Source organism: Ambystoma mexicanum, chromosome 9 (assembly GCF_040938575.1).
Source record: "Ambystoma mexicanum isolate Mex_15411 chromosome 9, UKY_AmexF1_1, whole genome shotgun sequence".
Lineage (NCBI taxonomy): Eukaryota > Metazoa > Chordata > Amphibia > Caudata > Ambystomatidae > Ambystoma > Ambystoma mexicanum.
In genome coordinates, this window is record NC_090931.1 from 142,421,925 (window position 1) to 142,434,811 (window position 12,887).

At 45.3% G+C, this 12,887-nt stretch overlaps 2 protein-coding genes across 2 annotated transcripts in view; one reads left to right on the top strand and one right to left on the bottom strand.

Annotated features, from left to right (window-relative positions):
* The window catches only part of LOC138487766 (uncharacterized), a 263,072-nt gene extending 260,679 nt beyond the window's left edge, over positions 1-2,393 (bottom strand). The window contains exon 1 of the mRNA XM_069614315.1: positions 2,273-2,393. The gene's annotated coding sequence lies outside the window, so the exon portion shown is untranslated. The remainder of the gene's footprint in view (positions 1-2,272) is intronic.
* The window catches only part of SC5D (sterol-C5-desaturase), a 220,354-nt gene that overhangs the window by 140,852 nt on the left and 66,615 nt on the right, over positions 1-12,887 (top strand). The gene's annotated exons all lie outside the window — the stretch shown is intronic.

The window sequence follows — 12,887 nt, forward strand, 5'->3', positions numbered from 1 at the left end:
CTCAGGACCGGAAGGCCTTGGTAAAAAGAGAGACAATGCCTAATTAGAAAACTAGCTAGTTGGGAGATATCTAAACAGGAACACTAAAAAGGCTGTAACTCACCAGAATGCAGCAAAGGAGATTATTCAACTGTTAATTGTCATTCCATAGTTCTTTGGGGGGTGATTTAGTCAAAACACCCAGCAAATGGATGTCAGAAGCCACTGAAATGTTAATCTAAATGATGGAGACAGGAATACATAATGAAGTGCTCCTACTAAATATTGTGTCCATTCTTAATCATATAAAATAATTTAAACGGAGTACACAGCTTGGCACATACCTCAGGAACCAGTATTAATTAGTGAGCGCCGATATGCATTTATTGTTAGCTAAAATGCTCTAGAAAAAAACAAAATGGAACGGGATCACCACTACTAAATGTGTGGGTGGAGAGAAATATACTGGTCAAACCAGATGTTCAGGTTTATTAAAAAAGAATTGCGAATGAGGACATACCTCCAAGATGTAATATATGGCACATGAATGAATCCAGCACACGCAAGAATGCCATTTCTAGCACAAGGAGGGGAGTGCAAGCAGTGGGAGTGCAAGCAGTGGAAGAACGTGGGAGAGTTTAGGGGGCAGCCCCCCTTGCCCACTCCGCCCCGAGCCTCCTGCCACGCCCTACTTTCTGTCCCCCTGGCGCCAAAAGATGGAGGATTGGGTTACACGCTGTTAATCCCAGATGGCGGTGAGGGAAAAGGAAATGCAGGGCCGAGAGATGCCTTGAGGAGCAGGACCTGCCATTCTGCACCAAACCTCCCTATGCTGGCAGAGTGGAACCTGATTGGGCACATCCGGTCTTGGAGCTCTTGGAGTGGGTCTCACAGCATGTGCAGGACCACATCAGCCAAATCTCCCTGTCCTGCCGCATCGAACCGAAGAAAGCAAACAAAAGTCACATTTGGAGTAACAACAGCTTTACAAAAAAATCAATATACGTGGATAACGCAGCAGGGAAGTAGAGCAGGAACAGAGGCATAGACAGGGTAGGGCCTGAGTGGGCAAGGCCCACCTAAAATCTGTAAAGGGCCACTCTGCAGGGTCGGACTCGGCCATAAAATTGTCTTAGGCACCAATGAAAAAGTGGCCCACATTTGCAAATGGTTATTCATTCCTTTTGTGACACTGTTTGAATAGACAGTGGAGTTTTTTGATAGTGTGATGCAAATTGTACATTTTTAAGAATATTTATTCAGCAACACTGGTCAAAACTACTAGCCGCCGAGTGAATTAACTCATCAAACTATCCCGAATTGGTCCAAAAACTGGCCCACACCCGCATGTTGTGTTTTAGGTTCAGCTATGGGCCTATTGCCCTAAAGGCCTGTTAGAGGCTGCCACTCTGAACCACTTTGGCGGCATTTACAGATGTTAATGTCACTGCAGTGGGCCCAACTACATTAGCTTCTTTAGCTTTAGGCCCCACTTGTTAGACAATCCCGACTGGGCCTCTGAGCAGGAAAGGGTTAACAGGAAACATTTCTGTTTTTGAAAGGTAAGGTGTGTCGCGTGTATCAATTTTTACTTTCGGTTTTGCTTATTTGTTTGGATGGTAATTCTGCAGTTGCATTTGACAACCTGGAATACAGTGGTGAATGCATTTTTAGAAAAAAAATACCAATTAATTCATTGGCAGTATGCCTTTTAATTTATTTGTGACAACCCTTACCTATTCTGACAGTGTATTTTTTCTTCTAATAAACATACCTCTCATTTTGACCACCGTGTCCTGAGTGACAACTTCACCTGTCTGAGTTTGCCAATCAACAAACAGCGCGTTGCTTGATTTTTTCAAATAAAAGTAAAGGTACAAGTCAGAGCCTACAGGGCATTTTTGGCAAAACAAGGGACAGTCTCGACCACGCATGTCACGAGGCCACTTATGTACGAATGAAAGACGTACTTTCCCTAAAGCATAATTTTTTTTTAAAAAAATACCACATGACAAGAAAATAGTTGCAAGCTATAATTAGTATAATCAAGATCATAAAAACAAATACGCTTATGACAAACATGTACGTGAGCACCCAGTCATTCATTAGCAGTGGGAAATAGCTTTCAAAGCCGGAGACCAGCCCAATCCCATGCAGCAGTTAGTGATATTCTACTCCTTGTCCGGATATGCCTATAACTCGCGGTGCATCTGAGCTAAGTCCAGCATGGAACTGTTGGACGTGAAGCCGACGTTTGTAGCGGGCGGAAATTAAAAGCAACCCGTGAACGCACCTTAATGGAGAGGCCGCCTTCAAACCCCGGCCTGGCTGCACATTTCAGGAAGGGAATTGGTAGCCCTGGGTGCTGCAGGCTCAAATCCCCACAGTTTCAGTGAATCTGCACGTTTGATGAAGTTAGCTTCCTGGTTACCACCCACCGGCAACCGCTGCATAGCAACCTTGCAATACACATAGGCGGGGAGACACTGCTCAGGGCTTGCAGTGTAAGGTGCCATAAGAGGCGTGGCTGGTGTGTTTTACTTTGCACTGTGGTATATGTAGTTTTCCATCTAGGATGGGGGAAATAAAGCTCTAGGCAAACTCAGTTTGCTTAATTTGTTGAAGCCATAGATTAACAAGTATTTGCAGCAGGTAGAGTGGAGAGTCAAGTGTCTAAAGTGCAAACTTAATTGGGTGATCCAGGGCAAATCATTTTGATCTTACAGTGCTGTATCTGCCGCACTTGGGACGATGGTGTTGGCGTTGTGTGAAGTGTCATGGGGAGGACACCAGGAGTGTGCTTTGATTTTGGAGGCAGGGGTGAACTGGGAACCAAAAGAGGCCCTGGAAATAATGTTCATAGTGGCCCCACATCACACATTTTCAGCAAGCCCACCCTTTTTCAACGAGAAAAAGTGGAAATAAAATAAGGCCTACCGAGAAATCTCCAGAGTTCCCTATAAGCCAGTCCACCCCTGGTTGCAGGGAGGACTCTGCATGGGTTTTGTTGTGGGCGATGGAGAGGCAGGGCACCAGGTATGGGTGCTGTGGAGCAAGACACAAGTTTTGAGGAGAATGGGAGTCAGGGCAACAGGAATGGGGGGGTATGACACAAGGTGTGAATACTGTGCAGGGATAGGCAATGGGCCTCATTACGACCCAGGCGTTAAGTTACCGCCTGGGCCGTGACTTTACCACCATGGCGTAAACTACGTTTACGTCATGGTGGTTGGCGGACTTACCGCCCCATTCCGACCTTGGCGGGGCGGTAAGTCCCCAATCCCCATTTACCCTTCCCCATTCCCATTTTTGCCCCATAGGGCATAATGGGAGTGGGGAAGGCGTTAATTACGGTGGCGTAATTAACTCCATGGTCCCTTAGCGCCATGGATTTTAACACCTGCTAGAAGCAGGTGTTAAGTCCGCCATGGCGCTAAGGGACCTCGTACTCAGGCGGTAAGGGTCGGCGCTGTTAACGCCGCCGTAAAACCCTTACCGCCTGAGTCGTAATGTGTTTTGTGAATAGAGAGGAGGCAGGACACCAGGTTGGGGTTTTGGAGGATGGGAAGGCAGGGTGCCAGGTATGAATGTAGTGAGGGTGGCAAGGCATGGCACAACCTATGAGTGTTGTAATGGGTGGGCATGAAGGGGACATGCAGGGCATAAGGAATTGGTTTTGTGAATAGTGAGGAGGCAGGGCACCAGGCCTGGGTGATTTTTAGGGGCGGGGAGGCACGGCTGCAAGTGTAGGTTTTGTGCGGGTGGCGAGGCAGTACATTAGGTCTGCTTTTTGTGCTGTGGTTGGTGGGGCACAATGTGTCTTTTTGCCGGCTCACCTCTTGTTTGTCTCTTTCACCAAAGCCAGACTTCCTGGTTCAGTGGTCGCTCGGCGCTATCCATGAATTCCCTGGTTCTCCCACCTCTACCTAGCAAACAATCTCAGTCTCTGAGTAGGCAGTCACCTGGGCTCACCTTCCTCAGCAATGTACAGGTTGGTACAATATAAAAGAGAATCAATTGACTGGAGTAGTCTCACCCTAAGAGTTCCCAGAACCCAGTTTCTTTCAAGTGGTGACATACCATTGGGGAACCTGGATCTTGCTACAGCGGAAACGCCCGTTCTTGTTGATCCATGATGATGTGTACAGAGCATTTCAAGCTTTTCAGCTACATTTTCCCTTATTTAAGTCGGATCCACAATGGCTGCCTTTCTTTGTGGTGTCCTTCAGGGGGGATAAACATGCCCCGTGGCAATCCATGCAACATAAGTCCTCTGCGTTGCTTTACCAAGGATGCAGCATATAGATTGCGAAAAAAATGTACACGCAGAGTTCCAGCAAAAGGACAAGTTACAACCTGGAATTCATTATTACATTCTTATTGTGATTTGGTTTTCACATTTAAACCTTACACAACACTTTTAAAATGCACAACATCCAAAAACATACTAAATCCAACAATAAAACACAAAACAAAAAAACAGGGACTGCAGGGCTAAAACCAACAACAAACATTAATAAAACAGTTCCTAATCATTTACCCTAGCAAGGCAAAAATCTATAATATTATGGCAGCATTACATTGTCATCTGTATTTGATCAACAAATTAATACACAGCCTTAAAGTGCTGGTAGAGGGTTTTTGCCAAAGTTCTGTCTGTGACAAGACTTTAGAAAGCCCACCTTGGATGAACAGCGTTGGGCCCCTTAGGTTTAGCCTGAGCTACCAAAAGGCTTTGTAGCTGTGGACGAGCAGCCCGGCTTAGTCTAGGAGGGTGGATGGCTGTAGTGAGGTACGCAGGACTCAGAGCATACACTTAGTTCAAGAAAACTCTTACAGACTTGGAGTTAGGTATATATTTATATACACTAAGACTTCTAGCATTCAAGTAAGGGAAGTACTATCACACAAAAATATAGCAATAATGTTAACAAATCACATAATCAATCCTTCTGAAACATATTGAAACTTGGTAAAACTTCGAAAACTTTTATTAACTTCAACTTAGCCTATCTTAAACAGTCCAATCCTGTTTCAGGCGAGTCTTCCAAAATCAGAAGGGACACTAGGGCACAAGTATCCAATAACTGAGGAAGGCAAGGCAATAATGCACAGTACAGGGATCAAAGAAGCAGAATTCAGCAGAACCTCTTCAGGTTTGCAGGTTGGTAACAGTCAGGTTTCACAGAGCAAGGAAATGAGGAGGTTCCCTCGCTGAAGTTCCCCAAGGACCGGTGTACCAAGGCAAGGTAGAACACAATGGTTGCCCACCCCAATGTAGGTCAAGACCCTAGAGGGGTGAGAGATGCAGCTATCTCTAGCCCTCAGAAGCACAAGCACAACAAAGCAAAGCTCTATCTAAGTAGCTAAGAGCAGGACAGTACCTTTAGGCAAAGAAGCTGATGCAGCGCGACAGTCCCCATGGTAAGGCGACAGCAGACCCCGGTTCAGGATTTGCAGCCTTGGCGACCGGAATTAAGAACGTGGATCTGGCGGTTACTCTCATGTGGTCAGATGCCCAACAAAGGATGTTTGCAGCACTGCCATGTTGGCACACATTTCATGGCTCAGGTTAAGGACGGTTGCCGTGCGGTAGACTTTGCTGCAGTTCTCAGTCCTCATCTTCGCTGAGGGGACTTTCAGGAGCAGGATCCAGTTTCTTTAGTTTCAGAAGGATGCCCACAAAGTTTCAGACAATACCGCTCTTTGGAAGACGTTGCACCGCAAAATGGCGCATGACCCCAGGCATTTGCTAATTGCGGGCCATGGAGGTCTCAGCTCTTCCAGGGAGGGCGCAAAATGCAATTTGTCTTATGGACTAGTAAGGTCCACTAGTCCAAGGGAGGAAGTCACCCTCTTTGGAGCTTCCCTGTCGCAGAGAGGTGGAGATGGCTCTGCCGCTTGCTGGAAGTGGCTGCGGACGTCCTTCTTCTTCATCAGAATCTTGGTTCCAGTAGTCGACTCTGTGTTTCAGCTCCAGGACCCTCAGATTTATCCAGGTACACCAGCTGAGTCCACCAATCACCACTCATGCACCATTCAAACCTGGGGGGTGGCTTTCCAATGGGGACAGCCAGGCTCCCAGTGCAAATTGGTTCCAGGCAGGCACACTGCAGGACAAAGACGAGGGGAGTTTTGGTCATCTCCCCCACTTCCTGTCCTGTAAGGCACTCAGAGCGTTTTTGCAGACTTTCCCTGGGAAGCCTGCCAAAGACAAAAAACCCATCAAGACTTCCCCCACCCCGCTAGGTAGAAGAAGGCTCAAGGCAGGACAAGCCATCGAGAACATGGCTTTCAAAAGTACAGCCGCCATTTTAGGCAAATGATGGCCCTTGTGTCCCTTGCCTCAGCTGCGAAGGCAGCCTTCGACACAAGTTCACAAAATGTTGTGTATAAAGGTACACTGCCACCAGCATGTTGGATTATCTTGTCACAGTAACCAAAAAGTTACTGGAGAGGCGAGAAAAAGGAGACATTGTTACACCTCAGCACTCCACTTAAGGTTGGGCGTGCTGGTCTCTCAAAATTAAATACAGGTGAGACAAAAAGTGTCCCCCTGCGCTGCTAATATTGTGTTGTCACAGGTAAGAATGAAAATGGAAGCTCTAGGAACTCCCAGCAACACTGCACAGAAAGTGCTGTGTGCAGCAATAGGAAAAGGTAGATGCCAGAAAAGTTGGAGGAAAACATACCTCGATTTAAAAATACCAAAAAGTGGTAAAAAGGGTTCCCAGGCTCAGTGTAAAAGGATGAGTAAGTGTGTGAAAATGTTGCCAATTACTCTGGAGAATTAGTCCAAAAATCCAACAGTCCAACATAAATGCTGGGAGACTCACAATGTGGGGTGAATTTCACTTGAAAAGTAAAAGCTACCAAACAAGGCGTTTCAGCAAGTGCATTTTATGCATTATTACTTCTCATCCATAACCAGCAATGGGCATTTGCATTTACAATATCGTTCTAAACAAATCTGTATTTGCATCAAAGTAAAAAGGTTACTTTAAAAATCTATAAAGTGCTAGCAATTGTGCAATACTATTCCCTTCCATCAATCAATGCCAACGAGATTCATTACCTTGTTGATAGTTGTAATATAAAAATAACTAAAGCGCTGTTTTCTAATATTTTTGTTCACAGTACACTACTAAATGTTTAAGGGTTTCTAGAGTGTCAGCCATCTTACAAAGTCTACGATTCCTAGCTATTCCATCTATGCCTAATCTAGGTCTGCAGAATTCAAGAGTGAGGGGCTGGTTCAATTTGAACCTAATATAGGGAAATATTGCAGGGCGGCAATAGCCGCCCTATAGTTAAGGTGAGCGTATTCGCATAGGAGCCCCTCAAACCTCTATCGTTAATAACTTTTTATTCAAGTCATGTATTTAATCTACATTTGGAAAGTGATTAAGGACTCACAGCTCGCCCCCCCCCCCCGGACTGCAAAGTTTCATAAAGATTCGGTGGAAAATATAAAAGATATTAAGCAGACAAAAACTATTTTATTTTCCAAAATTGCGGCGTACTTCCCATTCCTTTTCACATAAACAAACAAGGTCAATTTTTGCCAAAGCGCACAGCCCAAACCACTTTACGGATTTGTACCAGGTCTGAAACAACTTTGGCACGAAGTGTTGACTCGCGATCCATGTGTGTTTTGGGGTTATTCCGTGCAGTATTTATTTAAATATTTGACAGAGAAGGGGGTATATAGCTATATCTCGAGGATTTACCCGAAACCAGAGTTTTTTTTAGAAATGAAACAACCACCATCTTGTTTTTCTCTCGATGAGAGAGATATTCAAGGTTATAGCCAAGGATATGGGAAAATGAAACGCAGGAAAAAAGCTAGTTGCAGGTCAAAAAACATGCAAAGGCCATCACGCTAGAGTTGGGGGGTGGCTGGAGGGCACCTAGTGGCATTTGGGAATTAGAGGGGGTCTAGGGAATGAGCTTGCAACACAAAGCTTTCTGTAGCCTGGAATAGCCAACATCTCAAAGCAAACTGTGTCACAGAAACAGAGTGTGATGTTGGGGGGAAGGGAGAGAGCAGGGGGGGTGGGGAGGCCATCTGGGAACTGTGGGAAGCTGGCACAGATGAGGGGGGCAGGAAAGCATTTTGTTTGTTGCCGCTCTAAAGGAATACGGATAGCCGAGGGTATGTGTGGTTAAGATATTTTTACAGCTATAGTGGCGAAAAATCACTGGTCATGGCTTAAGGCCATGGACAGTGACACTATTGTCATCTAGGTTTCCCATCTATACAGCAACCACAACAGAACCTGCTTAGCTTCAAAGTGTGTAAGGGGCAAGACTTCTCAGGCCATGTTGTCTGATAAATGAAGCAAACTTACAAGACTACTTAAAGAAACGGGCCAGACCTTTCCTTGCTTTGAAGATAAGCAGGGCCAGTCCCGCTTTGAAGCTAAGCAGGGTTAGTCCCAGTTACTGCATGGATGGCCGGTCGAATGGGCATCCAAATTATTTTATTTTTTTAACCCGTGCTACTGTCAGTCCTTGAATGTTTTGCACTCAGAGACAATTTTTTTGCCTTTGGCTGAATAGCATTCTGGAATTTGAAGTCTCCCAAGTCAATAATAAAAAGAAAATATTTATTTTTACAGCAACAGTGGGTTTCCAATTCAGGCAGTAACTGAGACAGAACCCTGGTTAGCTTCAAAGCGTGGAAGGAGTCAACCCCCTAAGGCCATGTTGCCTAATAAATGAGTCCACCTTACAAGACCAATTAGAGAAAGATGGCCTAAGGGGGCTGGATCCTTCCTCCCTGTGAAACTAAGCAGGGTCAATATCGGTTACAGCATGGATGGGAGAAAGTCCACACTCCTGAATGCTGTGTGTTTTCCTAGTTTTAAATATCTCATAGCACACGGTATCCGCATTATTTTTTATTAAACCAAAACCGTTCTACTGTCATACCTTGAAAGCTTTGCACTCAGAGGCCATTTTTTTGCTTTTTGCTGAATTGCACTCGGGTAGTTGTAGTCTCACAGTCAAGATGGGGGGGAAGAATGCCACGATTGTACACCTTTTGCCTAACATAGTTCTGTAAGGATTTATATATTGAAGTGACACTATGGTATGTGTTAGGGATATGTCATGCTCCCAGCGCTCTACCCTTAAGTATTGATAGTACTAATAGATTCAGCACTTAATCAAATGTAGATACAATCAAAGTAAATTTTCACTGGTTGTTTATTGGAAGAAGTGTCAGCCTTGCCCTTGGACACTTCTTGCAATAAACAACCAGTGAAAATGTACTTTTATTGTATCTACATTTGATTATGTGCTGAATCTATTAGTATTATCAATACTTAAGGGTAGAGCGCTGGGAGCGTGACATATCCCTAACAGTTACTCTATATGATTAGGTGTCAGTGGGTGCGCCTTTCTTATGTTTCACTGTGCGCAGCTCAGCCCCGTCAAATTCATTTGAAGTGAGCATAGCGCACCAAAACACAGGCCTTCTACCCACAATCATCTGTTGTGACACTATGCTATGTGTACATTTCAGGTTAGCTTATAAAGCAGAGTATTGTTGAAAGCCAAACAGGGGGGTGAGGAGGCAAAATGATGAAAGTGCAAGTAAGTCATGAGTATTTGCCCACAATGTTGCAAGAGAGTTTGCAATAATGGACACTGGTGCAGTCATTTTCCCATGATTGTGGCTGCTTTTCAGGGCACCAGCAAAGAACACGTGGGTGGACAGTGTAACTTTTTCTCAGAGGGTGGACGCAACCCCATGTTTTTTTTTTTAGGTTGGCAGGCTTGCTCAAGTATTTGGCTACCAGGATTTTACTCAGGTTGTCATGTTCCTAGTTCAGACGCTTACTCACAAGACCACAAGCACTTCTTTTGTATTGGGAATTTGTTTGCCATGGAATATTTCACTACAGGTAGTTGGGTTTAAAAGGTGAGCACCTGTTATGTTTTGCTAGCATATTTATTCGAACATTTCCTCGTTCAGGTTATTTTTCTGGTGCTCATTACAATGCTATTTTGTCTTGCACACTTTCGTCTAAGGAGTATGCTTATTGAACTATATTTGTATATTTCACTTTAAGATATATGTTCACTTACTGTGCATATATTCATGGGTACCGGCTTTTGATTTTCGCTATGGGGGCAAAATATTACCTGGGCATATGTGATTTTTACAACTGGTCATTCTTTTCCCTTTTACATGCTGCTTAAATGCAGTTAGTTGGGGTTGTTCGATGTTTGACAACACTCACCAAACCATAAAACAAGGGGCTTGTAGCACGCTGCTTAACTAAAATGTGTGATCCTCGGCAAATAATTTAATTGCACAGGGCATTAACTAAAAACATTGGGAGTTCTCAAAGCCTACAATCTTTTATACAAAGTAGACATTTTACAGCTACCGTGACATCGGGAGTGAATAATCACTGGTGACCTGGGTCTCCCATCCATGAAGTAATGAGGAACGACCCTGCTTAGCTTTAAAGTGAGGAAAAGGCCAGCATCCTCAGGCCTTGGTACCTAATAAGAGAGGCAAATTTACAAGACCATTTAGAGCAATGCCCTGAGGGGGCCGTCCGCTTCCTCACTTTGAAGCTAAGCAGTACTGTGCGTACAGTCATGAGTGCCAGCTTTTGATTTTCGCAATGGGTGCAGAAAGTACCTGGGCATATGTTATTCTTGCAGCTAGTCATTTTTTTCCTGTTTCTGTGCTGCTCAAATTTGGTTAGTTGAGTCGTGCAATGTATCACAACAGTCACCAAGAGACCGGCCATAAAACAAGGGGTGTAGAGCATGGGTCAGGGCATTTCGGCGGAGCCAGTTAGGCGCACGCCGTTATGGTACAACCGTTTCGCCGCAGGTCCCGTTTGTGCACACCCAGTTAGACGCAGCCAGTTGGGCGCAGGGACCTCTCAGCGCAAGGATGTTTTGTCACGAGAGGTCGCAATTGGTGCGGCATGAACCTGCAGGCTCTTTGCATTTTGTACCTCTCGGTGCAAGCATGTTTTGGCACGAAAGGTCATAATTGGTGCGGCATGAACCTGCAGGCACTTTACAGTTTGTAATATGGATTAAACTTGAAACACATTTATTTACTGCAACATTATAAAACAGGATGGGATATGTATTGCACTGGCTCTGGGCAACATTATAAAATTGAAAAAACAAAATAAGAAAACATTTGTGCTGAGCACTGCCTTCGAGAACACTGGCCTGTAAGAGTTTAAGACGCAGCGCTTAACCTCTATGCTACAATGACATTATTGTTTGGATTTCCACAAGTTTCACACTTAGCCTTTTACAATTGGTCATATTAAATTGTAAAAACAAAGAGGTGATGGCTGGAAGGTTTAGACTGAATCTTAACCACTGGCATTGCTCTGGGCAACCCTCCAGACCATTGTTCTTCGCCTGCCAAGCCATTACAGAAGGGGAAAGACCATATGCAAATCAGGCTTGGTCCCACCCCATAAGGGGCCATCCAGCCCGAACTGCTAGGTCACATCCTTTCTGCACGAGACAACAAGCATCCCCAAACATGTTTCGGCCTTGTTGGGCCTCATCAGTGAGGAGTAGCTTGGGTCTCTAGGCCCAGCAGGCACGGGACCCACGTTTGGGCATACCCGTCCCACTCGGGGTGACAAATCAAAAACAACGAGGTGATGGCTGGAAGGTTTAGACTAAATCTTAACCACTGGCATTGCTCTGGGCAACCCCCCAGACCATCGTTCTTCGCCTGCCAAGCCATTACAGAAGGGGAAAGACCATATGCAAATCAGGCTTGGTCCCACCCCAAAAGGGGCAGTCCAGCCCGAACTGCTAGGTCACATCCCTTCTGCACAAGACCACAAGCATCCCCAAACATGTTTCGGCCTTGTTGGGCCTCATCAGTGAGGAGTAGCTTGGGTCTCTAGGCCCAGCAGGCAGGGGACCCACGTCTGGGCATACCCGTCCCACTCGGGGTGACAAAGCAAAAACAAAGAGGTGATGGCTGGAAGCTTTAGACTGAATCTTAACCTCTGGCATTGCTCTGGGCAACCCTCCAGACCATCGTTCTTCGCCTGCCAAGCCATTACAGAAAGGGAAAGACCATATGCAAATCAGGCTTGGTCCCACCCAAAAGGGGCAGTCCAGCCCGAACTGCTAGGTCACATCCCTTCTGCATGAGACCACAAGCATCCCCAAATATGTTTCGGCCTTGTTGGGCCTCATCAGTGAGGAGTATCTTGGGTCTCTAGGCCCAGCATGTGTTTCCGTGCAGAGGGGACCTGGCAGTTCGGGCTGGGCTGCTACCATTGGTGCTACCATTGGTGGCAGTACCTGACTGATTTGTATAAGGCTGGACCCCTTTTGAAATGGCGCAGACGGGCTAAAAAACGGTGGTGTGGAAGGTTGCCCAGAGCAATGCCAGTGGTTCAGATTTATTCAAAACCTTCCACCCATCACTTTTGTGCTTACATATTAAATTGTAGTCTAAGTATGAAATGTATGCACCATGAAGCACTAAGCCATTGTGGCGTAGTGGTTGGATGCTGGTCCTTGAACTCTGGCAGACCAGAGTTCAAGGCTTTTTTAAATTTAAAGCAATATATTTTGGTGAACACTATGTATTCTGGACTATGTAGTCTTAACAGGCTTGCCTTTGTTCCATGTGGCCTCCTTCTGTTAGGCAGAATCCTGTGCAGTGCCCTTAGGGACCACTACACACAATTAAGACCACAGGTGGCAATGCAAGCTTTACCTTTGGTACAAGCCTGTACTACTATGTTAAAGTGGTAGCAGTAGCGGAGCAGCCAGGCTTATCTCAAGAGTATATGAGCAGTAGCAGAGATTACACAAAGGGACCACAATTACTGTGACTCAAGCATACAATGACTCAAGGTTTCAGGTAAAAAATATAAGTACATTTA